The sequence below is a fragment of the Canis lupus genome, chromosome 24, assembly GCF_003254725.2.
Source record: "Canis lupus dingo isolate Sandy chromosome 24, ASM325472v2, whole genome shotgun sequence".
NCBI lineage: Eukaryota > Metazoa > Chordata > Mammalia > Carnivora > Canidae > Canis > Canis lupus.
This window is the reverse complement of record NC_064266.1, coordinates 8,072,106-8,099,113: the sequence shown is the minus strand read 5'-3', so window position 1 is coordinate 8,099,113 and position 27,008 is coordinate 8,072,106. Positions and strand designations below refer to the sequence as shown.

The 27,008-nt window shown below is 35.7% G+C and overlaps 1 protein-coding gene and 1 long non-coding RNA gene across 7 annotated transcripts in view; one reads left to right on the top strand and one right to left on the bottom strand.

Annotated features, from left to right (window-relative positions):
• The window catches only part of LOC112673572 (uncharacterized), a 140,858-nt gene extending 130,395 nt beyond the window's left edge, over positions 1-10,463 (bottom strand). For 2 of the 3 annotated variants that reach the window (XR_007405543.1, XR_003144903.3), the window contains exons 1-2: positions 10,395-10,455; positions 701-752 (exon numbers count right to left, since the gene is read on the bottom strand). This is a non-coding gene — a long non-coding RNA (uncharacterized LOC112673572). Of the gene's footprint in view, positions 1-700; positions 753-10,394 lie in introns of all 3 variants that reach the window. The other variant, XR_007405542.1, reaches the window with a different exon arrangement.
• The window catches only part of MACROD2 (mono-ADP ribosylhydrolase 2), a 1,929,479-nt gene that overhangs the window by 709,487 nt on the left and 1,192,984 nt on the right, over positions 1-27,008 (top strand). The window lies entirely within an intron of this gene.

Sequence of the window (27,008 nt, the reverse complement as noted above, 5' to 3'; positions counted from 1 at the left end):
TTTCAAAAAGTTATTTTTAAATTCAAATGTCCTGTTCTATTTTTATGCATTGCTTTCTTCAGTACTTATACAGTCAGATTATATGAAAAGAATTCTGTTTAGAAGAAATCATACTGAGAAAAAAAGAAAATATATTATAATACAACATCTTGATTGATCTGATAAGCTTACAGTATTGTTAGTACTTTTTTAAAGAAAGTTATTGCTACGCATTTTCTTTAATTATATAGAGATTTTGAGTTAAAAGGGTAATAACTAGATCCTAGAACACAGCCCTGTACAATCCTATACTCATCAGTGGAAGAGAGCACCATATTTGGCAATTCTGGGCAATTTGAGGATTTGAGTATTTAAAACTCTGTGTGTGTGTGTGTTTAGCCTCTAAAACATCATATCCAAATGCACATTTTTGCTTCTCAAATTCAGAGCTATTATTTTATAGCAGGAAACGTGTTGTGAAAGTAAATCAGTTTTCAGTCTCTGGCTTCATGCTGATGTAGGATAATAGCAACCAAAAAGGAAAAGGCAAGGCAGGTAGAAATCTACATAAATTATTTTAATGAGAATGTAATACTTCCATAAAGATAAACTACTAATAGTAAGTTATCCACATTCAATCTATTCTTTCCATTTGTCAAATTATCATGTTACACTTCACATCACCCAGCATTAATTCAACAAATAGTGGTTGAACACTTACCATGCAGAAGTAATATGGTGTCATTGGCAAATAGGCTGGACATGGTCTGCACCTTTATAGAGATTGTGATACAGTTGGCATTATATTATAAAAAATGCAAATACTTTCTCTGAAAACATCCATCATACACTGAACCTTTTTCTTTTAATTTCACTGAAGAGAAGCCAGAGCAATATGCTTCTGATTTGGTTTCAAGCCTCAGCCACTAAAGAGATAAATTGTGGTGAAAGGATTATTAAGATAGTGAATAGATGATGAAAGTAGTTGTATCTATGTCAATTAGTGGTTGCTGTCAATTAGTGGTTGCTTATATTCAGTTTCTCTCATTTGGGGAATGTGGAGAGGAAGATATTGAACGTCTAGTGGGCTTCAAGTGTTTCTTCTGATCTGGTAATTGTCACAATTATGCACAGGGCTATAAATTGAAATGGCTTGTAAGCCCATGAATTGAAGATGTTGGGGCCTTGAAGTAATTTCTCCAAAATTCTGCCCTATACTGCAGACATTGTGAAAAGTATTTTCTTTGGCTTGTACGTATGAAATCAGGGAATATCTGCAATTCCAGGATATGCACACTCCTGCATGTGAGACCTTTGTAGATAAAGTAGACTTGTTTGAGGAATGCCAAAGGGATGGCAGACAGACATGAGCTTAAGTGATCATAGTTTTGGACTGAGTATGCAAAAGAAGAAGTTTCCTGGATTTTGTTTGTTTGTTGCAGATAAACATGTCATGATGTTTTTAAAGTCCCATGCCCCTAAAAATTGCTTATAATAAACAGGTGAAACCATCTTTGTCCTGAGAAAACTTTGGCTTACTTCCTATCAGCTGATGATTGTGTAATAATCAAGGTATAGATTGTGCCTTGGTGGAGTGGCAACTCTAGCACAGGATTCATCTTCTAATCTCTGTTTCTGAGATCATCCTTCAGAAATAGGATGCATGGAGAAACCAGAGTGTTGTGTACTGAAACAAACACCCCATCAGAGTGGGAGAGCCACCCTCTCCTTTTGCTCTTGGGTCATTTCAGATGAGGTCAGCTCAGGTGAGGTTCAGCTTAGCTATATTTTTTCCCATTCCCCCTCAGAGGCATTTTGGAAGAGATCACTCCATTGGGAACATTTCTTGACTCATGTATTTAAGGATGCCACATATAATGTTTAAATGACACAAGTGCTTAACAGCTTCTTATATATGTGTTTTTGGTTATAAGTACAATGATCAGAGAATTGCACCCCTCATGAACAGTGACTACACCAAAATTTGATTAATAAAGTTCAGTAAATTTAGCCAATTTATAGCATACTTACCAGGAAAAGAGGACTTCATTTTTGGGAAAATTACCTAGGTTACTCTAGTTAAAGTGTGTTATATGAACATTATTGGTAATGTGAGTAAATCTGAAAAAGTAAAAATCATTAATAGTGAGAATACAGGTGTTCATTATGTTATCATTCATACTTTTCTATGTTTTGTCCCCTCCCCTTTGGAAAGAAAACCTAGTTCTAAGAATCTTCTTAGAGGCTTCTGGGTCAGCATGTATGAAATTAATAAGGAATAAATATCCCATCAATAGCAAGAGCCTTAAAACAAATAAAAGAGAGATTGTTATATTCTAAACATAATATTTGTTATATGTTATAGCCAGTTAACTTGCTTTTGTTTATCTAAGATTTCTTTTATTCAAAAGTGATTTCTTAAGGCACATTAGTATCTAGGGTCATTAAAGAAGGCTTAATTTTGTTAATTCATTCTGTTTTCTAAATGCATTGCCTGTGTCCTTGTCACTTTCCTATAATCCTTCAGGATTTTTCAATTTCCTTAGGACAAAATAAAGGATCTTAGTGGGACCTTTATGGCCCTACATGATTGGCCTCTATACAAGTCATCTCTTGCTCACTAAACTTTAGCCACCTTGGCTCCATCAGTTCCTGAAATATATAAAAAAAATTTCCTACCTCAGGGCCTTGTTACTTTCTATATATTTCCTAGGTTACACTGAATAATTGATTCCTTCCCTTTCTGGTAAAGCTTAAGTATACCCCCTCCTCAGAGTGGCTCTGTCTGACCACCAATCCAAATTTTATATCCCTTGTTATTCTCATAATATCTGTTTATTATCTTTATTGCATTTAACACAGCCTGTGGTTTTTAAAAAATGAATCAAACTTCTATTAGGTTATGAGCTTCATGACAATAGGAACCTTATCTCCTTGGAATTAATAATTTTCTTTCTTTTTTAAAAAAAGATTTATTTATTTATTTATGATAGACAACGGGGGAGGGTGACAGAGACACAGGAGGAGGGAGAAGCAGGCTCCATGTCGGGAGCCCGACGTGGGACTCGATCCTGGAACTCCAGGATCGCTCCCTGGGCCAAAGGCAGGCGCCATACCGCTGAGCCACCCAGGGATCCCCGGAATTCATAATTTTCTTGCATAGCAGGTGATCATAAAAATTAGAAGGGATTAATTTCAGCTGTGGATTGAAAACTTGTCCATCCCTTTTACAGTTACTGATTGACCTGTATCCCCAGTCTTGATCTTATAAAGCTTTAGCCCACATGCTCCCAGCTTTATCAAGACATTTCCAACAATATAAAAAGAACAGAAAGACACTGTTTAAAATATGAATCTTGACATTATTATACTGTTTTATAAATTTATTGTAAAATATGACATTTTAAAATTAAATATCTGAAAGAAAAAGAAAGTTCTCTTTCATAGTTTGGTTTACTTCATTTATTATTCTTATCATAATGGAGATAAAGAAGTAATACGAAGCTTTAGGACAATTTAGCAAATGAGTTATATAGTCAGGATTTTAAAAGGAAGTCACTTTCAGTGACAGAATAGATTAAAAGTTTAATTTATTATATTTTATTTTCTGTGAAGCAAGTTAAAAAAATATAAAAAAGCACTGTTAGATAAATCTGAGATTGAAAGCCATAATATTCTGAAATGTACCTAGGGAATTCAGAAGAGTAAACTTCAGTTAGTTTCAAGAAATTACAAAGTACCAATTTGTACAATAATGTTATTTCTTGAGTACACATCTTATTAAAGAAAATAGATCCAATATGACTCTTTTAAAAAGCTGTATATAAACTTAGCCAATTTCATATTTATTAGGAGAAAAAATAAGCATAGAAATTTCAATTTTCTAGTGCCTTGTTTTTGTGTATGTTTTTGTTTAACCAGGAGGTCACTTGTGCCACTGGATTTACATAGCATTAAGCGTTACTTACTTCAGTATTTATAATATCGTTATCCATTTTAGGATAATATCAACACTTGTTTATTGTAGAAAGCAGAAGTAATCTACTTAGATTGTTCAATGGCAATTTCATACCCAGAATGCTTCCCTGAGCTTCACTGCTTATTAAAACATGAAGTCTTATATTTCCCTAGCCATATTAAGTAGCTGGATCCAGACATGGGAATTGGTGATGCTCAGTATTTTCCAAAACATAGACTGGGAATTAATATTTATGTATGATTTACTAAAAGATAATTAGTCCATATATTATTATAGATGATCTAACAGTTTATGACTAAATTCACTGGAGGACCCATTTCCTTAACAGCACTGTGGTAGCTCCCATGGAGCTGGTTTTATCCAACTAAGCTTTGAAGGTTCCATCTACTTGTTTGGATAATATCTACCCCAGCACTACAGATTATGTCATTGAGATTGCTCTAAGAATGTAGTTGAAGATGCTGAGGATCACTTAAGGATTTTAGTATCAGAAATAGTTGCTCTTATTCCTGAAGAAGTTCCATTAGGCTAGTTTTTTACTTTGTAAACATGGTGAATCTTGTAATTGAACATTTTTTCCTCTCTTAAATTAGCTTCTAGAACTCTAAGAACCAAATCTAGGGGCCCACTTATATCCAAATATTTCATGGCATATATCTGTGTATGAATCTACCTATTTTCTCCATCTTGCTTTCCTTTCCTTTAACTCCCTTTTCTTGTTTATATTTAGTTCATTGCATTTTGGTTGATTAAATGTTTTCTGATAAGCAGACTTGAACCTCTTTTTAAAAGTAGGTGAGTTATTAATGCATTATTTACTGCATGGATTGCTTGCCTGGATCATTGTAATTTTCAAGTCATTAGAACAAAGGAGAATTTATAGAGAATTTTTTATATACTATTGGGCATATCAAAACTAGGCTTTGGGAAGGTCTTACACTCTTACTATATTTTTATATCTTATATTTGAGTTAATTTTCTTAAACATTTCAACTGTAAAGGAAACTGATAAGAATTTCAAGGATAAAATAAGCATGTATGGTTGCATAACTCAACTAGTGTGAAAATTAATTAGTGGTTTTAGAAAAGCATCTCTAATATTTAGTTTTATATTCCATGGCATAATTTCCATAGCAATAGCATATGCTTTATCCTTATATTCGGTTTCTAGCATACAAAGAGATTGCATTTTAAAAGTATATTTATAAATTAGTTATTTAGAGCACAGAATTCATTTTGATGAACAATTTATTTCTAAATGGGTTAGGATCTTAGGTTAGCCCATAAAATTTGTTTCACTCATAGTGTAAAGGAAATAATTTCTAAGAGACTTTGCAGAAAAAGAAAACTATTTTACATTTTAAAATAGAAAAAAAAAAGACTAAGAATTTCCTTATTTCAGTTATGAAGCCCAAGACAAAAGTAATATAATGAGAAGATCAGGATGTGGATACAAAATTTCATGTAGATTCTAGAGAGAAATTCTGGTTATACTTAAAAGCAGTAGGATTCATTGTGCTGTGCAATTTTGCTTCACAATATATGAGTTTTCTCTTCTTTCTGTCAATATAGCATTAGTGGTAGATACTTTTTTCATTTATCAACATGATTAAGTTAATTTTTGCCTTGAAAATGGAATGGGTAATAGAAAAGAGAAGGAATTAATGATAGAATAGGTGAATTGATATTCCTGAGGTAACCAGATAAGAACTGGAAACACAAAAAAACATCTGATAAAGGGAAAGTTTATGGATTTGAGGGAAATTTTCTGAGGTAGCACCAAATGAGCCATGAAGTACTGAAGTCCTAAGGGATGTGGAGGGTTCATGAATTGTACAGAACTCTTAAGGGGAAAAATAAGAACTGCTGAGAAAGAGATATTGGATTACTCGGATCCCCATGTTGCCAGGAGAGTTGGGGGCAGGAGAGAATGAGGGCAGGGAGGGATCCTGAGCAGATGGCAATTTCTTTATTTCAAGGTATTGGCAAGTTGAGTATTTATAATCTTGGAAGTGCTCATACTTTTAAAATTTTATCTCTAACATACTGTGCAGGTATTTTGTACCTTAGTATACAGAAATTATTCAAAATTGTATTTCAAGGGTAAGGTACTGAACCTGGGGCAAAGTGCATAGTAAAGAATGAATTAATGTTAGTTCTTATTATTTTCTGGCATTTAATACAATTGTGAATGGAAATTATTTATATTCACTATTTATTATTACAGATGTGGCCCTTATATATCTTTTAAAATAAAATACAGAGAGGTGGTTCAAGATGACATTGTAAAGTTACCTGAGTGGCTTAGTTGGTTGAGCATCCAACTCTTGATTTTGGCTCTGGTCATGATCTCATAGTCATGAGATCAAGCCCCACACTGGGCTCCATGCTCAGCTGGGAGTCTGTTTGAGGTTCTCTCTACTTCTCTCTGTGCCCCTCCCCGTGCTCTACGTATTCTCTCTCTCTCTCTCAAATAAATAAATCTTTTTTTTTTTTTAAAAAAAAAGGTGACATTGTTGAAAGATGCTGAACTTACCTCCTCCCACAGACATTACAAATATACAGCTGTATATGGAACTATCACTCTGAAAAAAATCCCTGAGAACTAGTTGGATACCTACTCCACAGCAAAGGATAAAAATGCCACATCAAGAAAGGTAGGAAAGGCTGAGATGTGCTCACCACCATCACCCACAGTGACCTATAATCAGGAAGGATTTCAAACAACAACAACAAAAATATAAATATAACTTCTCCCTAAGGAGCAAGGGTTTGTATCCCACATGGCATCCTAACCCTTGGGTCCTACACAAAAGGGACAAGCCCTCAAAACATCTGGCTTTGAAAACCAGGGAATTATATTCAGGGGAAACCTAGGGCTATAGGGAACTGTTTTCATTCTTAAAGGGGTTGTGCACAGACCCACTCTCCCCAGGACTCAGTACAAAAAGCAGCACTTTGAAAAGAGTCTAGATATAGGTGAAGGAAATCGCTAAACCTAAAGCTTATGCCAGAGGAGCAAAGGTCTATCAAGATTTTCTCTGGGAACCAAACACTGGCAGATGACATTTTTATGGGCTCTGTCTACCTTGCTGGTTCTTTTGAGTGTGAGTTTTGTACAGTTACTCCAACCATCTAATAGCAGCACGTGAGCAGACCCAGCTGCTTGAATGATAATGCCAGATGTGGGTGAGCAGCACCACCTCCCCATGTGCCACTTAGGTGATACTGCTAGGTGCAACATGCAAGTAGACCTCCCCCTCCCACAGCATATGCTGCATGGACACATGCCCTTGCCCCATGCTGCTCACATGGTACCTTCACACCTGATGGGCAAGCACCCCTGCCTCTCTCCAGCAGCACCAGTCACATGACCCAGCCAGAGCCAATGGGTGCATACAACCCACACAGAGAACACCTCTTGAGTGCCAGCATTGGGTAATTAGGGGGATTGGATTTCTGGACCCCACTGGTGGGAGAAAATCAAAAGAGCCTAGCTTGAGAGATAACCAAGAACTAGAGGAGGGTTAAAAAAAAAGTTTCATCTCCTACATAGAGCCACTCCTTTAAGACAGGAATAGATAGGTAATTTGCAAAACAGGCAGAATCAAACAGAGAGCTTGGGACTCTCTCTCTCTCTCTCTGCCCCTCCTGTGCACACGCTCTCTCTCTCTCTTATTTATCTTAGAGAGAGTACACACATGTGTGGGGGGCAGGGGCAGAGGGAGAGGAAGAGGGAGAATCTCAAGCAAACTCCCTGCTGAGCATGGAGCCTTAGGTAGGGCTCAGTATCAGGATCCTGAGATCATGACCTGAGCTGAAATCAAGAGTTGGACACTTAACTGACTGAGCCACCCATGTGGTTTCAGTCTTTTAAAATTTATTTTAAAATAAAATAAATTCAGTCTTTTAAGATTTATTTATTTTTTAAAATATTTTATTTATTCATGAGAGACACAGAGAAAGAGGCAGAAACGTAGACAGAGGGAGAAGCAGGCTCCCTGCAGGGAGCCTGATGTGGGACTCTATCCCAGGATCCCGGGACTATGACCTGAGCCAAAGGCAGATGCTCAACCACTGAGCCACCCAGGTGCCCCTAAATTTATTGAGACTATAAAAATACCAGTGGTATTATTCACAGAAATAGAACAAATAATCTTAAAATTCCTGTGGAACAAAAGAACCCAAGTAGTCAAAGCAATCTTGAGAAGGAATAGAGTTTCACACTTCCAGATTTCAAACAATACTACAAAACTATAGTAATCAAAACAGTATGGCATGGCACAAAAAGAGACATAGATCAATGGATCAGAATAGAGAGCTTAGGGGAAAAAAAAAACCCTACACATATATTATCTATCTATGACAAAGGAGACAAAATATACAATAGGGCAATCTCTTTACTCTCTTCAATAAATGTTGTTGGGAAAACTGGACAGCTACATGCAAAGAATGAAACTGAACCACTATATTGCACCATATTTAAAAATAATAACTCAAAAAAGATTAAAGTCTTGAGTGTAAGATTTGAAACTATAAAACTCCTAGGAGAAAATATAATGCCTTGACAGTGTTAGTGATTTTTTTTTTTTTTGGACTTAATTCCATAAGCAAGGGCAACAAAAGCAGAAATAAACAAATGGAAATATATCAAACTAAAAAGCTTTTTATGGTGAGAAAGAACATCAACAAAACAGAACAGCAACCTACTTGAAAGGGTAAAAATATTTGCAAGTCATATATCTGATCAGGAGCTAGTATCTAAAATACATAAAGAACTCATACAACTCAATAGCAAAAAACCCCAAACAATTCTACTTAAAAATGGTCAATCTGGACAGATTTCTGAAATCATATATATATATTTAATATCATATATATCGTATATATCTAATATATAATATCACATATATATAATATTCATAAAAGAATGAGATGTTGCCATTTGCCACAACATTGAGGTATTGCGAGGATATTATGCTATGTGAAATAATTCAGGAAGAAAAGTCAAATACTATATGGTTTCACTTATATGCAGAATTTAAAAACAAAACAAAAGAATACAAACAAAACCAAACCAGATTCGTAGGTACAGAGAACAGAATGATAGTTGCTAGAGGAGAGGGTATTTGAGGGATAAGCAAAATGAATGACCTAAAATACAGGAAATTGTCATATATAACTATGAAAATCATTGACAGAATTCCCAATAAATGTTTGCTGAGGGTTGACTTCTTTTTGGATGCAATGTATTGAAACATTTCCATTGCTGCATATTACTAACAGTCTAGTCATGATGTCTATTTATGATGTACAAGGAATGACAAATTCCTCATAAAATTCCCAGCACAACACTTACACTAGTGACTGTACTCCATTTTTGTTGAACACTCAGAATTTTATACATTTATTTTGGTAGGCTTACTGCCCCCTCATCCATTTAGTCCTTATCTAAACTTGTTTTTTATTCCCAAGATCCTCATTAGGGGATAGTTGCTTCAGCTCATTGATATGCTAGAGTAGATCTTAGAGTCCTGACTCCTCACACTTGTTCTATATTCCTTAGGTTCCTCTCCTGGAGTGCATTTTCCCTGACTGCTTTTTAAGGCCACAAATCTGAAATACCATTTATACTTGATAGAGCTATAGATGAGCTTATTTTGAAAATGCTCTGGCTGCCCTTGGGTCTTAGGTACCCTGCTTTAGTTCCTACACACAAACCTATATGCTCCTTACTTTACAGCTTATAAGCATTTGGGCTACTATGTATTGGAAGGAAGTTTTGCCCAGAATGAAGACAAATCAGCAAATGCCTATGTATCTTCTTTGCTGGGAACTTGTCCTAGTTCTGAATCACCACCATGTTCCTCCAAACCTCTTCCCATTCCATAGTAGGTAGATGTATGTGACATCCTTCAATATGGTCTGTACAGATAGATGTGACTCTAGATCTATTATTTTCCCTTTCAGGGCCTCAGATATCTTACATTGCCTCCTGCTGATAAGGCTGTTCACCTCATTGCTGGGAACTTTCTTAGTTCTGCAAGGAATCTATAGGTTTTCCCAAGAGAGATAATTAGTCCGCCCATGCTTGTCAGGGACTATGTAGCACATTTGGCACAATCTTTCACGTGGGCCATCACATAGTATATCAGGGATTCTCTCCTTTTGAACTTATCTCCTCTCAAGTGTCTATATGAACTAAGAAGTTTCACCCAGGATGGTGTCAAAATGTCTCTTCACAGAGTAACAGATTCTTTTCTTTTTTTCTAGTTCCTTTGGAATAGAGAGAAGCTAGCGGCACCAATTCAATTTATAGGATGACAAAACCAAAGCCAAAACAAAACAAGGCAAAAACCACACACAATAAAAAACCCATATACCCTTAGGTCTTTTTAAATTTCTTAATCATAAGATTGGGCATTCACTCACTTACTCAGCACAAATCTCTTTTATACATGCTGCAGGTAAGCTCTGCACTAATCCCTCATGATACATTGCCCTTGTTGTTATGGAAGTTGGCCTGTTAAGTGACATGCAGACAGATAAACAAAGCACAGAATGGTATAGAAAGTGCAGTCACAATAAAGGGGCGGGGGGGGGGGGGCAAACAGTTCACAGAAAAAGAGGAAATGAACTTCACAGGATGGGGTTAGGACCATAAAAAGTATTCCAGAAAATGTATTTTAAAGAATGAATGAAAATGCTAAGAAAGGATATATGGGAGATCATTATGTTATTCTTACAACATTCCTGTAATTTAAACATTAGTTTCAAATAAAAAGTCAACAGAAACTCACCAGGCAAATTGTGGTGAAGATGAGAGAAAGACATTCAAAACATATGCAAACAAACAAAAGCTATCAAAAAAAACAAAAACAAAACAAAACAAACAAAAAAAAAAACTCTGTTACTCACTTGGAACAGTGGAGACAAATCTCCTGTGCATGCAATTGACTCTGGATAGATTTGAATTGCTATAAGTAAAAGGGTGAGATGAAGTGTTTTAATTAAGGGAATAGCATGATGGGATTTTATTTTTAGAAAAGTCATTCCATGATTTTGTGGAGAATAGACTGATGGGAAGAAGTAAGAGGTAGGGAAAACATGTGAAGGGACAGTGGTCCAGGCCAGAGGTGATGGAGTTCTTCATCAAGGAAGTGGTAACATGATCAGCAGTAAGAGTATATATTCCTAAGATACTCAGAGGTGGCATTAACAGGATTTAGTCACTGCTGTGATTTCAGAGTGAAGGGAAAAAAGAGTGAGAGATTTGGCCTGTCTAGTGAGGTTGATTCAAGCTAATAGAAAAGGGAATCTGTGAGAAGGAACACATCTTAAAGAAGGAGGAAGATAATTATTTCTGTTTTGAGTACCTTGAATTTGAGATGCCCAATGGATATCTGAGAGATGTCTAATCATAGATGAATAGATAGATAGATGATAGATAGATAGATAGATAGATAGATAGATAGATAGATAGATATAGAGATATATGAGAGAAGATCTACCTATTTCAGTAGGTAGATATATGTATATGTCTCCCATACTTGGGAGGAAGATAAGATTATATAGCCTGTAGATATAGATTTGAAAGTCATTAATATATTCAGTTTCTCAGTTTCTTAACCTGATATATGTGTGTATATATATATATATATATATATATATAGGCTTTAGGGGTTTCACAAACCCCCTCTGTGCGTATATATTTTCCTAGGCTAAGCATCTGTGCTATTTTCAATTGTCCCACTACACATGTATATTTCCAGATCTGTTCTCTACCCTAATCTGTGCCACCAACAGGCTGATAGTTTGGACTATATAACCTGGACTCCTTTGCCATTTGATATATGTCACTTAATGGATTAGCCATTGGGAGTCACTGGCAGGAAATGAGAGGAGTGAGAAAGATAAAGATTGCAATATTTCTTACCTCTCCCTTCCTGCTTTGAATTGCATTTCTGGCAGAGGCTATATTCGTCCAAGACTATAGCTCCTGTCCAGAGACCATCTTTCATGGAGCCAGTGCTCACAAGCCTCCAGTAACAACATTTTCTCCCTGTGCTTTCATTGCTGGGCTAAGAATTTCTTCCTGTTTTTGCCCATATCTTCATGTCTTGATGTATCTTCCTGGTTGCATGAAATCTACCATCGCATCTAAGGAAGCCCTTCATTCCAGTCTCTGTACCATCAGAGGTGAATTGTTTCTTGCCAGATTCCTGACTACTACATGGTACCTGTGTCATATCTTGATACTCTATGCTGTGCTTTTCTGATAGAAAACAAAACAAAACCACTCAGTCCAACCATGGAAATGGCCTCACCCACAAGTGTGGCCTATGAACCATACCCTGTAAGAAAATCAGATATTTTAACAGACTCACTTTTAAACACTTTCTAGGTTCTGGGTGACAAGAAATTATCATTACTATGCATCTTGTAAAATTGTACCTAGCAAATATTGTTCCAGATTTCAAGGGCTGGCTTTGAATATTGCTGAGCTTCAAAGAAAAAGGGAAATATGAGAGTTCAGAATGTGTGCCATTTATATATGAAAAGGTCTACCTACAAAAGTAAGGCTGGCTGGATGTTATACTAAGAACTCCAATCTAACCTGAACATTCATGTTGTATTTTTGCATATTTCTTCCTCAACTATTTTTGGTGGCAAACAGGAGTTTTTGATATCCAAGGAACCCAGGAATGCTTCAGTCTTGCCCAGCTAAAACTCTATTAGTGGAGCAATCAAGAGAGCTCCATGCAAGCAATGCTAGTGAATGGGGCATTTGAATATTGCTTTAATATCTAGTGGTTCATTGGGAGCTGCAGTTCAAAACTTATGCAGAAATTCCTGTGCTCTTCAAACTTGAAAGTATGAATCAAGTAAGAGAGTGGCTTTATACAATTTAAACTCAATCAACAGCTCATACACTAACCAATCAGATTAACAACTCCTTTCTCTATTTTTCTCTCTGATTCTATCTCACTGCCTCTCTCTCTCTCTGTCTCTCTCTCTCTCTCTCTCTGAGTTGGCAAAAGTATAAGGAGTGGGCTAGAAACTAATACCCTTTCCCTATACTCTTGTTAATCTTTCTCCTGCCTGATTTTTCCTACTGAAACACTGCATCAACATATTCTTTTCTTCTACCTTTTTGTCGAATGTGAAACATCAGATAACTTGGAGGCCACTGACCTTGTATGGCCATGTTTATAACATGCCATCCTAAAATGTAGCCAAATCGGTAATTCTTCAGAAGTTGGAGGATAAGATTGTTTGTGACAGGGTGAATGGAATCATCTAGCTCTTTTCTCTTCTAGGGGAATTTGGGGTATAAAAATATAAGAGTTGGAAGAGACCCTAGAAATTTGTTTATTTTTTTACATTAGAAAATCTTAAAAACCTATATTCAAACAAAATCAGGTTCTGGGTGAAATTTGTTGAAAGTCTGAGTCCATATGAGAACATCCATGGCTCCTTCTATTGTCACCATGGTGTGAACTCCTGGTGTTCACAGGAGTGAACATTGTTCACTGAAATCCAGTGTTCCATGAAATCCAGTTTGAAAGCCTTCAGTCTGCTGTGTCATGGAAGTTAGATGACCTAGCTAGTTAGAGAATCTTGTATCTAAGAAACTGCCTCTCAAACACAAACAATACTTTGCCTTCTTCCACACTGCCTCTTAAAATCTGCATTAGACTTAAGAGATCTGACACCTCATTCAGCACTGCCCCTACACTACTTATTTACTATAGAGCTGTTTATCTCGTGTGTGTGCACGTACGTGTATGTATGCATATATGTGAGTATACTTGATGAGTGTAGTGATTTTGATTTTTCTTATGAGCAGTCAGCCAGTTCTGTAGAGGGAATGTTAGCCTACCCTCTTAGCTGATGAGTATTTGATCATACCTCATGCTGTACTTCCCTCATTTAGAGTGGCATCCCTAAGTTGTTTATTTACTCTACTACAGTCTTTCTATACATGGTCCTCATGTTCCTGCTCTGTTGTACAGCTTTGACCATTATGAGCTGAAAAAAAAAGAATCCAAGTGATAGTACTAGGCATACTGATAAAGTGAACACTGGGTGGTCAGGCAAATTTTATGGCAGCTCCAGAGAGAAAAAGAGGGTGAAATTCAGAAAGCAATTAGGGATTGGTGGAAGTCCTTTGAGAGAGGAGTATTGTAAACTTTGCTGCAGCCTAGGATAATTGACCAATAATAAAAAATTAAATAAATAAAAAACTATTGCTGAGGCATATCTCAACCTCAACAAACATGGAGAGAAAAGAAGAGTGATTTCTTATGTTTGATGTTGGGAAGACATATTCATAAAGACTGCTCCAAGGATGCCACACAGGATGGATTAGTTCTACCATTTCAGGGAACTTTTTCTTCAAATTAAATGACATATTCGGTTATCAGTCCAGATAAAGATATAGTAATCAATGCAAAGGTAGGCAAGATCTTTTCTCCCTTTGTGTTGTTACATATTCAAAACAAGTTTCAGCTTTATTATAAGCAAGGGCTTAAACAGTACTGATCACATCAACTTCACTGGACTGTAAATGATACTTGAATGTTTCCACTAAGTCATTGGCATAGCCACTAACTCATAACAAATATGGCAGGCATGGTCAAGAATTATCCAGAATCAGATTTAGCACAAAATGGTTTTTTAAAGGAAAAACACTAGCTGTAACCAATTGTATATAAGTTGAAGGTAATTAAATTTTGGGAGTAACATTAGAAACACAGTGAGAAAGTAATGCTCCTTAGTTAGAAATCTTGAATGATGAAATATACTAAATTCCAATTTTCCTAAATGTAACACATATAAAAAGAAAAGTAGATTGGACTCTTGATTCCACCACTTAGTGCTATGCCCTTTCAGAATCTTCTCAACCTTACCACAACTCAGTTTCCTCTCTGATTAAATTGCAATAACCATACCTGACACACTCCTAGGGTTTCTGAGTACCCAATAGGATAATGTGTATGAATGTTTCCTATGAACTTAAGAATTATAATAGTTTGATTTCTCTGTTCTCAGATGGAACATATGGAACCCTAAAGACTTAGCTAGATATAAATCTTTCCTTCTAAGAGAATATTTGATTGTGTGGCTTACTGGATGAGTAACCATCAAAATCAGAGAATACCAGTAACAGTTATTTTTTAACCAACATCCCCTAAGGAGTACCTTGAACTTACTTCTCAAAATAGAGGAAGTGGGAGTGTCACCCCTCTTCAGGTTTTGAAATTCAAAAAAAAGAATAAAGAGATGTTTGGGTTTGATTGGGAACAGGAGACAGAATTTAAGATAGTTCTTAATCTATTATTAATAGTAAGGCCTTAGACCTCATTTTAGAAATGACTTCCTGTAGAATATGAAGTGGTACCCTTAAGACCCAACCATTGATGTGCTTACCAAAAACAATATGCTTCCCTCACCAGAAACCTTCCCTCTTGGTGTAGTTAGAAAAGGAAAAATCTGACACAGGGTGGCCATGCTTCATGTATCATTAAACGGAACTGTTTGGTTTTCTGCTGAAGGTTTTCTTTGACTTTTTTTTTTCCTTTTTAAATTTTTATTTATTTATTTTTTAATGCTAAGAGGTCATTCCTGTAGAATATTTTCTGGTAATACATCTTATTTCCTAACCCAGCTGTGATGTTGAAACTTTTCTGTCTCAGCAGGAAGAGAAATTTACACTCTAGTTATTTACTTTTGGCAAATAATTTCCTATTTTTACACCTATTTGAAAGTGTAAAAACACTTTTTTGTTGTTGTTGGGGGGAGGGATTAATTATTCATACAATTCTCTTGCTTTAAACTAGAACAATGATACATCCTTCTTTAAATATCTGTCAGGCTTTCAGTTTAAACTCTCTTAGCTTCTGGTTGTATACTACACATGATCTAGACATTGGGTTTACATCAGAAGCTATATGCTCCAAGACATTCTGGGTTCTATTTAACTTAACTGTTTAAAGAAAAAAAGTTACTTTGGAGAATTCTTACACCCATATGTGGTTTGAGGTCACTTTCTCGATGCCTGTAGGGACCCATTAGAAGCACCCAAAACATAGCACATGGTGTACAGCATTTTTGGAGTACAGCTATGCCATGTGTCAAAAGTCTAAAACTTTTTATTTTTAGCAGTGGATCTCAAGCATATGCTAAACTACCAGCTACAAGAAACAGTCACTACTGTTTATAATAGAGAAAACACAAAAACTAATTAAATACCTAATATGGTATAAGGAAATTTTGAAAAATTCATAAGAACTAGCTATTGAGTATAATACTATAAAAACTGCTTTTTGACATAAAAATCATTTTATGTAATTATAAATAAAAGAATCATATTATAAATAGCATGAATAATATTATCCAATTTTATATGAAAATATGTAGATTGTTAAATCTATTTAAACTATTAAAAATTCACAAAATATGGTCTGAAAGAGCATACACCAAATTGACAGTGTTCACCTCTGATAGTGAATATGTACATACTATGTATTTTTTCTTTTTGTCTATTTAGTGCTATTTTGTATCTTAGTTCATAGTGAACGTGTATTATTTGTATCATAAAAAAGTAAGAAAAACTATTTAAAATAATATACACATCTTCAAAGAGGACTATAGGAGAGGAAGGTGGTAAAATTGCTGTGGGTTTATCCTAATTTTAGGATTTCTCTTATCAATTCTGTCAAAAAGAAAAAAAAAATGTTAAGCCTTAAGTCTGAAGACTGATTGTTTGCATGTCTTTGATTCTGAGGTTCATATATCTCTTATGGATTCACACTTTGTGATTAATTCCTACATTTTCACTTTTCTACTTACTTGACAAACAATTATAGGTGATATTCACTTCTAGATATTTCATTATTACATCTATAGTCACAAAGTAATAGATAAATGCATTGATTGCTGACCATGCCTATTCTAAATACTTAACATTGATTTACTTACCTACTTTTCAAAATGCCCCATAAGGTAGGTATTATTCTTTTCCCCACTTAAAAAAAAAAAAGACTTTATTTATTTATTCATGAGAGACACAGAGAGAGTGAGGCAGAGACACAGGCAGAGGGAGAAGCAGGCTCCATGGAGGGAGCCTGACGTGGGACCTTGATCCCAGGTCTCCAGGATCATACCCTGGGCTGAAGACGGCGCTAAAACTCTGAGCCACCCAGGCTGCCCTTCTTTTCCCCATTTTACATGGGAAGAAACCAAAGCCCAGGGAAGGCAAGTCTTTTCTGAAAGCAATATAACCTTGTAGTAGACCTGAGACTCAAGTCAAACAGGATGACTCTAGTATCATAAAATATTTTAATATTTACCAAAGTTGAAATTAACAAAAACACCCACTTAAAATGAAATGAAACTTTAAACAACATATCAGTCTATTTTTCCTGTAACTATAAAGTTGATAATTTTAACAGGAGAATATTCCAAAGGGTATTATTTTCACAAATGGCTTATAAAGAGCTTTGACTTGTAATTTTCTTCTCTTTTTGATAATATGTGTGCAATGCATTTTATATGAATGTGAAAAGAAAACCGTTTATGCCATCCATTAACACAACATTTTTTGGGGGGAGGTGTATTTATCCCATCTCTATTCAATCTCTGTAGAGTAATTGGTTTTTTAAAAAATTTCTGTCTGTAACCCATAAAATAACCAGAACCTGCAAACACACTCTATGTTTTCAAAGGTTCAACTCATTATCACCTCATATCTTGTTTTCAGGAAAGACAGTTATCAAAAGCATCTCAAGTTTAGACTTTCATTGCTTAATGTCAAAGTTCAAACACTAAGAAAAAAAGTTAATCCTTATAAAAATCTCATTGCACATGATATTTAAAAACTACTTGACATCTAGAAGGGGACAACAAATGTTTTTACACTTTAAATGTTTAGGTTCTTTTAACTATCTTCATGCCAATTTCTTTCCACAGGCTTAAAAAATATATTTTTCCTCTTTATCATTTTCTCTTTACCAGATCTATAGCTTTTTATCTTGTCTGCTTTCTTTTTTTCCCTTTTTTTCCTCCTTTTTCATTCCTTTTATCACTTCCATTTTTCTCTTTCTGATAGTTCCTTTTTATTTATACTAATACTGTAGATGGGAATAATATATGAAAATATCCAGTTTTAAGTAATGTTTAAAAATAAGGTAGTAAAACCTTCCATGCCAGTAAATGAATAATCTTTTCTGATAATAAAAACAGAGAAGCTATTGCCAGAACTCCCAAAATGATGTAAGATGGAGAAGTAGCTTTTATCAGGAAAGATTGTATTCCCATTATTGGTCACAGAAAAACCGATTTAAAAATGACTTTTTTTCCCCTTTGCATAACAAGTCCAAATGCAGGTAATTCTGGTGTTACTTCAGCAGCTCAATGACATGAGAGCCAAGGTCAGCATGATCTTCTTGACCTTTCCCTGTTGATGGTAAGGTGGTTGGTATAGCTTTAGCCATCACACATTCAAGGTGGGATGAGAGAAAACATATTTATCTGGAGAGCAAAACATTCTTAGACATTCTCTGAAAGTTCCTGTCTGCAGTGTGTTGCCATAATTGTGCTCATAGGGTCGATTCTACTTGCACAGAGCTGGGGAGTATGTTTTAACCACTAAAGACTGTCACCTGAATGATAAATAAGGTTTCTCCCAATAGAAAGAGAAAATGAATATCAGATAAATGTATTAGGTATATATTTCCGTGTAATATATTAACCCCAAATCTAGTGATTTAAAATAATGAACATTTACTATCTTACAGTTTCTATAGATCAGGAATTTGGGATCTACTAAATGGTGGCTCACTTACTGTTAGCAGGAGTTCCTGTTCCTTATCAGCTGCATGTATAGATGGCAGCAGACAGTAGATTGTCCCATAATAAAGCTTCAATTCAAGCAAAATAAATATTGTGCCTCAATTGAATGTGGTTTTGTAGAGCAGTTCATCAGTGATAGATTCAAATTGTAACACCTCTAATGTATAGTTGAATTCACTATGCAGTAAGTCTGAAATTAAGCACGGTAACTGTCTTAATTTGCTAGGGTTGCCATGATAAATTACCACACACTGGGTGGCTTAAACAACAGAAATTTGTTGTGTTTCCCATATTAACATGCACACTGATTGCAGAGTGTCTATATGATATAGCTATATTTACTTCTTCTGTGAAAAATATCCTGTCTTTTCCTAATATGTGTCAGTTAGAAACCGAACTGCCAGCTGATAAAGAAGCCTAATTTCTTTTCTAAGTGAATCTCATTGGGTTTAATAAGTAGCATTTTTATAAACAGTATATATTATCTTCACAACATAGAGTTACTTGATTACTGGTGTTTTTAACCCAGGTTATAGTTTTGTTCCATTATAATTAACATTATAATGGAAGAAAAACTTTTACAGACCTTGGAAATAAAGTATTAGTGCGTGACTTAAGGGAAATATGGCAGCATTAAAAAGCACCAACTCTGATATTTGTATGCTTTGTAGGAACCTGAACTTAGAACATCTAAACTCAGAGGTCATACTTGCCAACGAATGATTTTTTTTCTCAGCAGTGCTCTATAACCTTTTAGAAATTTGCCAACAGGGTAAAGATACTCTCCTTAACAGTCTGCTGGTCTGCTAGAAGTGTCAGAGCTCAGGATATCTGCTTTTTAATTGCCATGTTCAAGGTCTAATTATTTTTTTCTCTATTGAGGCAAAAGAACTGTAATGAGGAAGTAAAATCATTAAACACCAATGAGTAAAGGAACAGAGTCTTCTTGAATTCTGCTGTGAATTAGCTTCCTGAGCACAGCTGTGGCTGTGGCTAATTTCCATCCGAACATTCCCTTCTCAGTTCTTTGAGAGGTCATATCAAATATAAAGGAAGACTACAGAACTCTTGTAGTCCTTAAAGAGTAGGGAAGACAATGGATTAAAAGGCAATTATTACATGTAGACTTACAGACTGTTAATAATTAAGAGTTTATTAACCTCAAAGTGTCAACATGTTCTATAAATGAGTCAGATAGTATGCAAGTCAGGCTACATGTATGGTGAGCATTGCCATTTGAGTTGGTGGCCTGGAAATACATGGTGCTGGACAGATTTCACACTTTTTGAGTTCTCAGAATTTAGACCCTCAGATTTCTATAAAACCTATTTTACTGCTCACAGATTATTATACTAGTATTCATGATTCTGTATTTTTCTGCCATTCTTGGCTATTTGAATAAACCACCACGTGACCAACCTCTCTCAAAAGCAGAGTTTCATACCAAAATTATAAGACTAAGAAATCACAAACCTTTGGTTCTGTGGGAGTATGTGTATATGCATGTATTTGTATATAATACATGATGTTACTATGCAGCATGCTATAAATAAATTATATGTGCATGTATTTATGTGTGATTATTTACCACTTAGGAAATAGGAATGCACATAGCAGAGATTGAACCAAGTGCTTTTCATACATCATCTCATTTATTTTTATAATAATTCTCTGATGAAGGTATTTTCTTCATTTATTAAAGAAACTAGAACTTACTAAGTAGCTTAACCAGGAATTGAGCAGAGGTTTGTCTATCTCTAGAGACCATAACATAAGCACATACTGACCATATTTTTCCTTTTTGCTACAAGAAAATCTCCACTAATTTGCTGATGCTGAGTACAACTAATTTTATATGGATCCATGAGGGAAAAATTTTTTTTGATTTCTTTGGGAATTTGAAAACCTCCTACCCTCACATCAACCTTTAAAAATTCTAACAGCAAGCAGGAAATTGGGTTACTTCTGTGATGACATTGATAATTGCAATAGGCAAATTGTAGTCACAATGAGTCCCGGGAGTCCAGCCAGTCTGGCAGCCTTGATGTCGGAATCAGTGAAACTGAACCGCATGCGTGTGGGAGGGAGGAGAGCTGGATTGCCATGGCTGTTTACCCATATTTCACAGACTGACTGAAGAACACTGACTGAACAGACTTGAACCCACAAAGGAAGATGAATGCCAGAAGAACCAGCATTGGCCATGTCACACAGAAGTGGGAAGGGAATTTACTGGAGCCAAGGAACAGAATCACAGAAGCCCACGATCTGGACTCAAGGGTTTCATAGATTACTGGTATGAGTGATTATTCTCATGTAGGGTCTTCTAACAACTTGAGATGAGTAGTTAAACATGTTTGAGCATCAGTTTCCATACCTGAAAAAAAGACACTTGAGTGTTTTCTTATAGAGTCATTGGTAAGGATGAATGAGGTCATGTTTTTGAAAGGAACCACAATAGAGTGCCTGGTCCATAAAGAGATAATAGTTGTTATAGTAGTAAGGATATTAATAGTAATTCCCTTTTCAGCCATATATGTCAGGGATATCGGCCCAGTTGTCTTCAAATGTACTGTGTCAGATTTGTCACTGAGTCCATCTTAGTCAGTTTGGGCTATTATAACAAAATGCCATAGACTAGGTAGCATATAAACAATACAAATTTATTTGTCACAGTTGTGGAAGCTGGGAAGTCCAAGATCAAGGTATTGGCAGATTTGGTGTGTGCAAGGGCCTGCTTCCTGGTTCATAGACAGCCATCTTCTTGCTGCGTTCTTATATGGTGGAGGGGGAAAGAGTTCTGTGGGGCCTCTTTTATACGGGTATTAATCTCATTTATGAGGGTTGTACTCTCATGACTTCACCACCTTCAAAGGCCCCACCCCCAAGCACCAGAACATTGCGGATTAGATTTCAACATATGAATTTTGGTGGGACAGAAATATCCAGTCCCTGCCAGAATCTCTGCTTGAACTTGTGATCATATTGTCTTGTTGAACCCATTAGATCTCTTCCTACCATTTGAACATTTTTTTCTTGCTTTTCTCCAAGGTCATGTCAGAGATGAACATACATTTGTATAATCATTTGCAATTTTTAAAATTTTGTATTGAGTATAATGTGTATGTGTAAATATATACATATTAGGCATAGAGTTTGATGAAATTTTACTGACTAAACAGTTTTGTAACTAGCACCCAGTTGAGAAATAGAACATTTTCTCCAGTTACTACATTTCTCCCATCACGCAGGGAGTGTATCCTGAGTAGTAATAGATTAGTTTTGCCTGTTTTTGAGATTTATAAAAATAGAGCCATATAGTTTATACATACTTATATCCCAGTTCTTTCACCCAACATTAAGTCTGTAAGTTTTGTCCATAAAAAAAAAATTCTGTTTAATATATTCTGTTGTGTGAATATAACATAAGTTATCCATTTTATTTTTATTTTTTTTAAGATTTTATTTATATATTCATAAGAGACACAGAGAGACAGGCAGAGACATAGGCACCCTGTAGGGAGCCCGATGTGGGACTTGATCCCAGGATCCCAGGATCATGACCTGAGCCAAAGGCAGATGCTCAGCTTCTGAGCCACCCAGGTTCCCTATCCATTTTCTTTTTAACAATTTGGTTAGTTTGCAGTTTGGGGATATTCTGTATTCTTGTGCATGCCTTTCAGGGTACAAATGAGTACCCCTGCTGGATATTTACCTAGGTTTCAGATTGCTAGGTCATAGGGTGTGCATATGTTTATAATGCTTTGGAAAGTGGATGTATTGATTTACATTCCCACCAGCAGTGAACCGTGTTCTTTTATTTTTATATTTTATTTATTTATTCATGAGAGACACACACAGAGAGAGACAGAGACAGAGACACAGGCAGAGGGAGAAGCAGGCTCCATGCAGGGCACCGGATGTGGGACTTGATCCCGGGTGTCCAGGATCACGCCCTGGGCCCAAGGCAGGCGCTAAACCACTGAGCCATCCAGGGATCCCCTGAACTGTGTTCTTTTGAATGATTATTGCTTATTAAGAATTTTTCTTCCTGCGTTGTGATTACTCTTGAAGCATTCAGCTGAGCAGAATGCAGCTGTATTAAGGGCCAGGCACTAGATCTCATAAAGGATGTCTGAGAGTAGGGCATGCCCTGTGATATGTGTGAGAGACTACAGAGCTATCAGAACCATGCACTTCTGCCTCTGTTTTATGGCTTGATATATTTTGATAGCAATTTTTAACAGCTGCGGATTTCTTTTCCTAATGTTTTCTTGGAAATTGAAGTGGGTTTGAAAGCAGCCTGATTCATATAGACCACACAAGTTAGAAGAGGCATATTGGATAACACAAATATTGGCTAGAGTAGTGCCAGAGAACAAAAAAGAAAAAACTTACTCGTTGGGTAACTAGTAGATCCAGGCATGAAATTTAGTAATATTCTGTTTAAACATAAAAGGTTAAGACGAAAAACTTGTTTGAAATTGTAGAACTGTCTGACAGCAAGCATAAGGAATGTGTGAGTTTTCATGGTGACATCCATCCCCCCAAACCAGCAGCAGTTTCAACTTATCAGGTGGCCTCAAATTTTAGCAATGAGGAGAAAAATGGTTATAAATATGATATCTTGTGTTAATTCAGACCATTCACAAACCTCTGTATTTTGGGAAAGTTTACCCTAAAACCACAAGCCAGCAGGAACAAGTAAAAATTTCAGTAATGGATTGAGCATTTACTGTACTTGAGGTATCTTTTCCCACTTTAATCCTCTAACCCTGGCAGTTGTGTATTTTCACCGTCCTTTCCCCTACAGATCAGTCCCAGAGATGTTAAGTAACTTGTCCAAGTTCCCAAAGTTTGCAAATGACAGAGCCATTTTCAAGTCCAGGTTTATCTGATTCTTTACTGCCTCATGTTGTCATAGAAACATGAAAGAGAAGTAATATATTTTGGCAGTAAAGAGCAGAAAAACTATTTTAAAAATCTGATAGACTTTACAAATGCTCTTTAAATCTCTCTTCTTCCATTCTTTCTGATAGGAGAAGCCGAATACCACTTGATTCCTTCTCTTTCTGCTTAGAAAGGCCAGCCAGGCCTGGACAACTGTCTCTGCCATCCTCCCTTCTCCCTCTGTATCCATCTCTGTTCCCTTATTTTTTTTTTTTTTTTTTTTTTTGTTTATAAACATTTGGAATTTTATTTAAAAAAAAAAAAAACATCACAACCATGAACATTGTTACAGTTAGAGGCCCTCTTGGTTCTCCGCAATGATACTGAGCATGCTCACAAGGGGTTCCCATTGTTTAGTCTTTAGTTAAACAACCATCTTTAAAAGAAGGAAAAAAAACTCGGCACACTACCATTTAACTTGTTTTAATGTTTCTTCACAAATGGTGCTTCCACCACCCTTCCCGCCCCCGGGCGGTGACCGTGGCAGAGGTGGCCCTGGTGGCATGCGGGGAGGAAGAGGTGGCCTCATGGACCGCGGTGGTCCCGGTGGGATGTTCTGTTCCCTTATGATTTAGTTTTCTACTTCTTTCCTCTTTCACCTCGTGGTATTATCAGTAAAATAGGTCCTTAAACTATTCAGAAGTCTTCACTATGACAACCTACCCAGCCCATTTCTAAAATGAATTCAGGAAACATTCGATTGGGTGTCAAAACATGGAATTCATGCTAGTTTGGGGGAGTGATATTTGTGCAGACAGGTCTTCTTGGGCTGTGGTTGGAACCACATCTGAACCATCAAACCATATGGCTTATGCAGATATAGCTTACATAAGTTAAGGTGACTTTGAGGTGTTTTGGGCCTGGCTATCTCACTTAGAGAGCTTTATTATGAAGCTCAAGCTTAGTATATGAACTAGTATCCCAGGGGAAAGAAGTGTTTCAACTCCTTGCACTATCTAAAATTGGTACTTGAATGACAGAGATTAATGATAGAGAGTATCTTAATGATTATATAATCCAAGCATCTCATCGAACGATTGAAGCTCAAAAAGGTCAAATCCAAGAATGCCAAATATGGGAGAAGTTAGGACTAGAAGGAAAATCTCTCAATTCATAGTATAGTCCTCTTTTTCAAATGTAATTTGATCTTTTTCCAGTTTGTTATTATAATCTTATAGATGACTAAAGTTAAGCAAAATGAGACTAGCTGGTTAAATCATTCAGGGCAGGCTCCCTTTCCAGCATGACCTGGAAGTACATAAGAGTTGACATTGGATTGGACAAGACTATGGGTAGGGAAAAAAAAATGGTCATACTTGTTCTACCAAAAGTCCCCTCCTCATTCCAAACTCAGAGTATATGGAAAACAATCTGCTCATGACCATGAGAGTTTCTCTTCCTAAATCAGGATTGTAGTCATCTAATGTCCCATTCTCAATACTAGCTCATGCTTTTTCTATGTATAAAAATTTGGATTATTTTCTCACTTCATAGACACATTGCACCTTTTACCTTTCAAAAGGCATTTGCAATCATTGTATTGGCCTTTGTGTGATTACACACTCATGTGAAAAGATCACAAGTGCATTTTTCCTACTTCCAACTGAAAAGCTCTGAAGGAGTCTAGAGTCTTTGGATTTGTGTCATCATCTCCATTTCCTCCTCTATTACATCATTTACAGAAAGCTGACAACAAAAGGCATTTAATCAGCAGGTCACAGTGGCCTTTGCAATTCTGTTTTTCAAATTAGAGTTTAACAGGAACTTTACATATGCTATACTATAACCCAGTTTTCTTAGTTGTGATAGGTTTATATTGTTAAGCAAAATGATAAAAATAAAATTCTATTCACCAAATTCTTCTTAATAGAATTTTCAAGAGGTTGACAAATAATAGCTTTTTAAATAATTTACTAATATATGCATTCTTCATATTAATCATATCCTCTTTATCTACTCTAGACCTTTTATTTTAAAACTTTGTAATATCTTAAATAATCACTAGTCAGTATTTATTGGATCATTATATCCTGTATGTAGATTCATTTCTTGTATTTTAACAAATACAATGAAAGTAATAGCATAGGCAGTTTGATTGTTTGCTGTAGGTCAGGTCTTGTGTTAAGCAATTAGAGTAACCCCTTTAGAGTAGGTTTAGTGGCTTGATAAAGCAACCAGCTCTTGGTTTCAACTTAGGTCATGATCTCATGGGTCCTGATCTCATAGGTCATGGAATCCAGCCCAGATTGGGGTCAGTGCTCAGTGGAGAGTCTGCTTGAAGATTCTCTCTCTGCTCCTCTCTCTGCTCTCTCTCTCTCTTTGTCTCTTAAATAATAAATAAATAAATAAATAAATAAATAAATAATTAATAAATAAATAAATAAATAAATAAATAAATCTTTTAAAAAAATTAAGCCCTTAGTCCTTACTTCATCCTGTGAGATAGGTATTATTGCCCCCTTTTCACAGATGAAGAAACTGAGGCTCAGAGATGTTGAGTCATTGTCCAGTATCATACATAGGAGAGGTCAAATAAGGATTCATGATCAGAACAATCTGATACCAAATTGCTCTTAAGAGTGAGAGTACATTATTCTGCTTTTTCTTTTTTGTTGCAGATTCACATTGACTATTTTACCTAGAAGAAAAAAAGAAAAGGAAATTCAAAAAACCCTGATTCATGTAATTGCAATGAATTGATAGTGATGAAACAAATGTATAAGTACACAGAGAAGCAAAGGGATTGTGTTAGTCAAAATCTATTCAGATAATAGCAATTGGCTATTGTCACAAAATCTAGCATCCTTACAAAAAACTTTTTTCAGATAACTGAATTTTATTGATTCAGGTACCAAAACTTTAAAAAGGCAACTTTTAATGGAAATCTTTCTAAAATATTCTATAGACATTCTTGTGTATTTAGACAGACAACCCAAAGGGCATAACTTGAAAAATCCAAAATTTTACTATGCAGTAGAATATTCCTAGGTCTCCTTTTATTTGTTTTTAGCTCCCGTCCTTTGATGTTATTTTTCTTATGTTTGAATCTACTCAAGTCTTCCCTCAGTTGCTTTTCCTTTTAGAGTGCTATGAACTGCAAAACCATGTAACAGCATAGCAAAAAGTCTGTATGGAGTGACTGGAATTCTTAGGAAAACTTTAGAGTAAAGTAGAACTTCATTTATATCTTTTAGGGGCACAGGAGAAGTTTTACAGTTTTACAATGCTGATTTATTTATATACA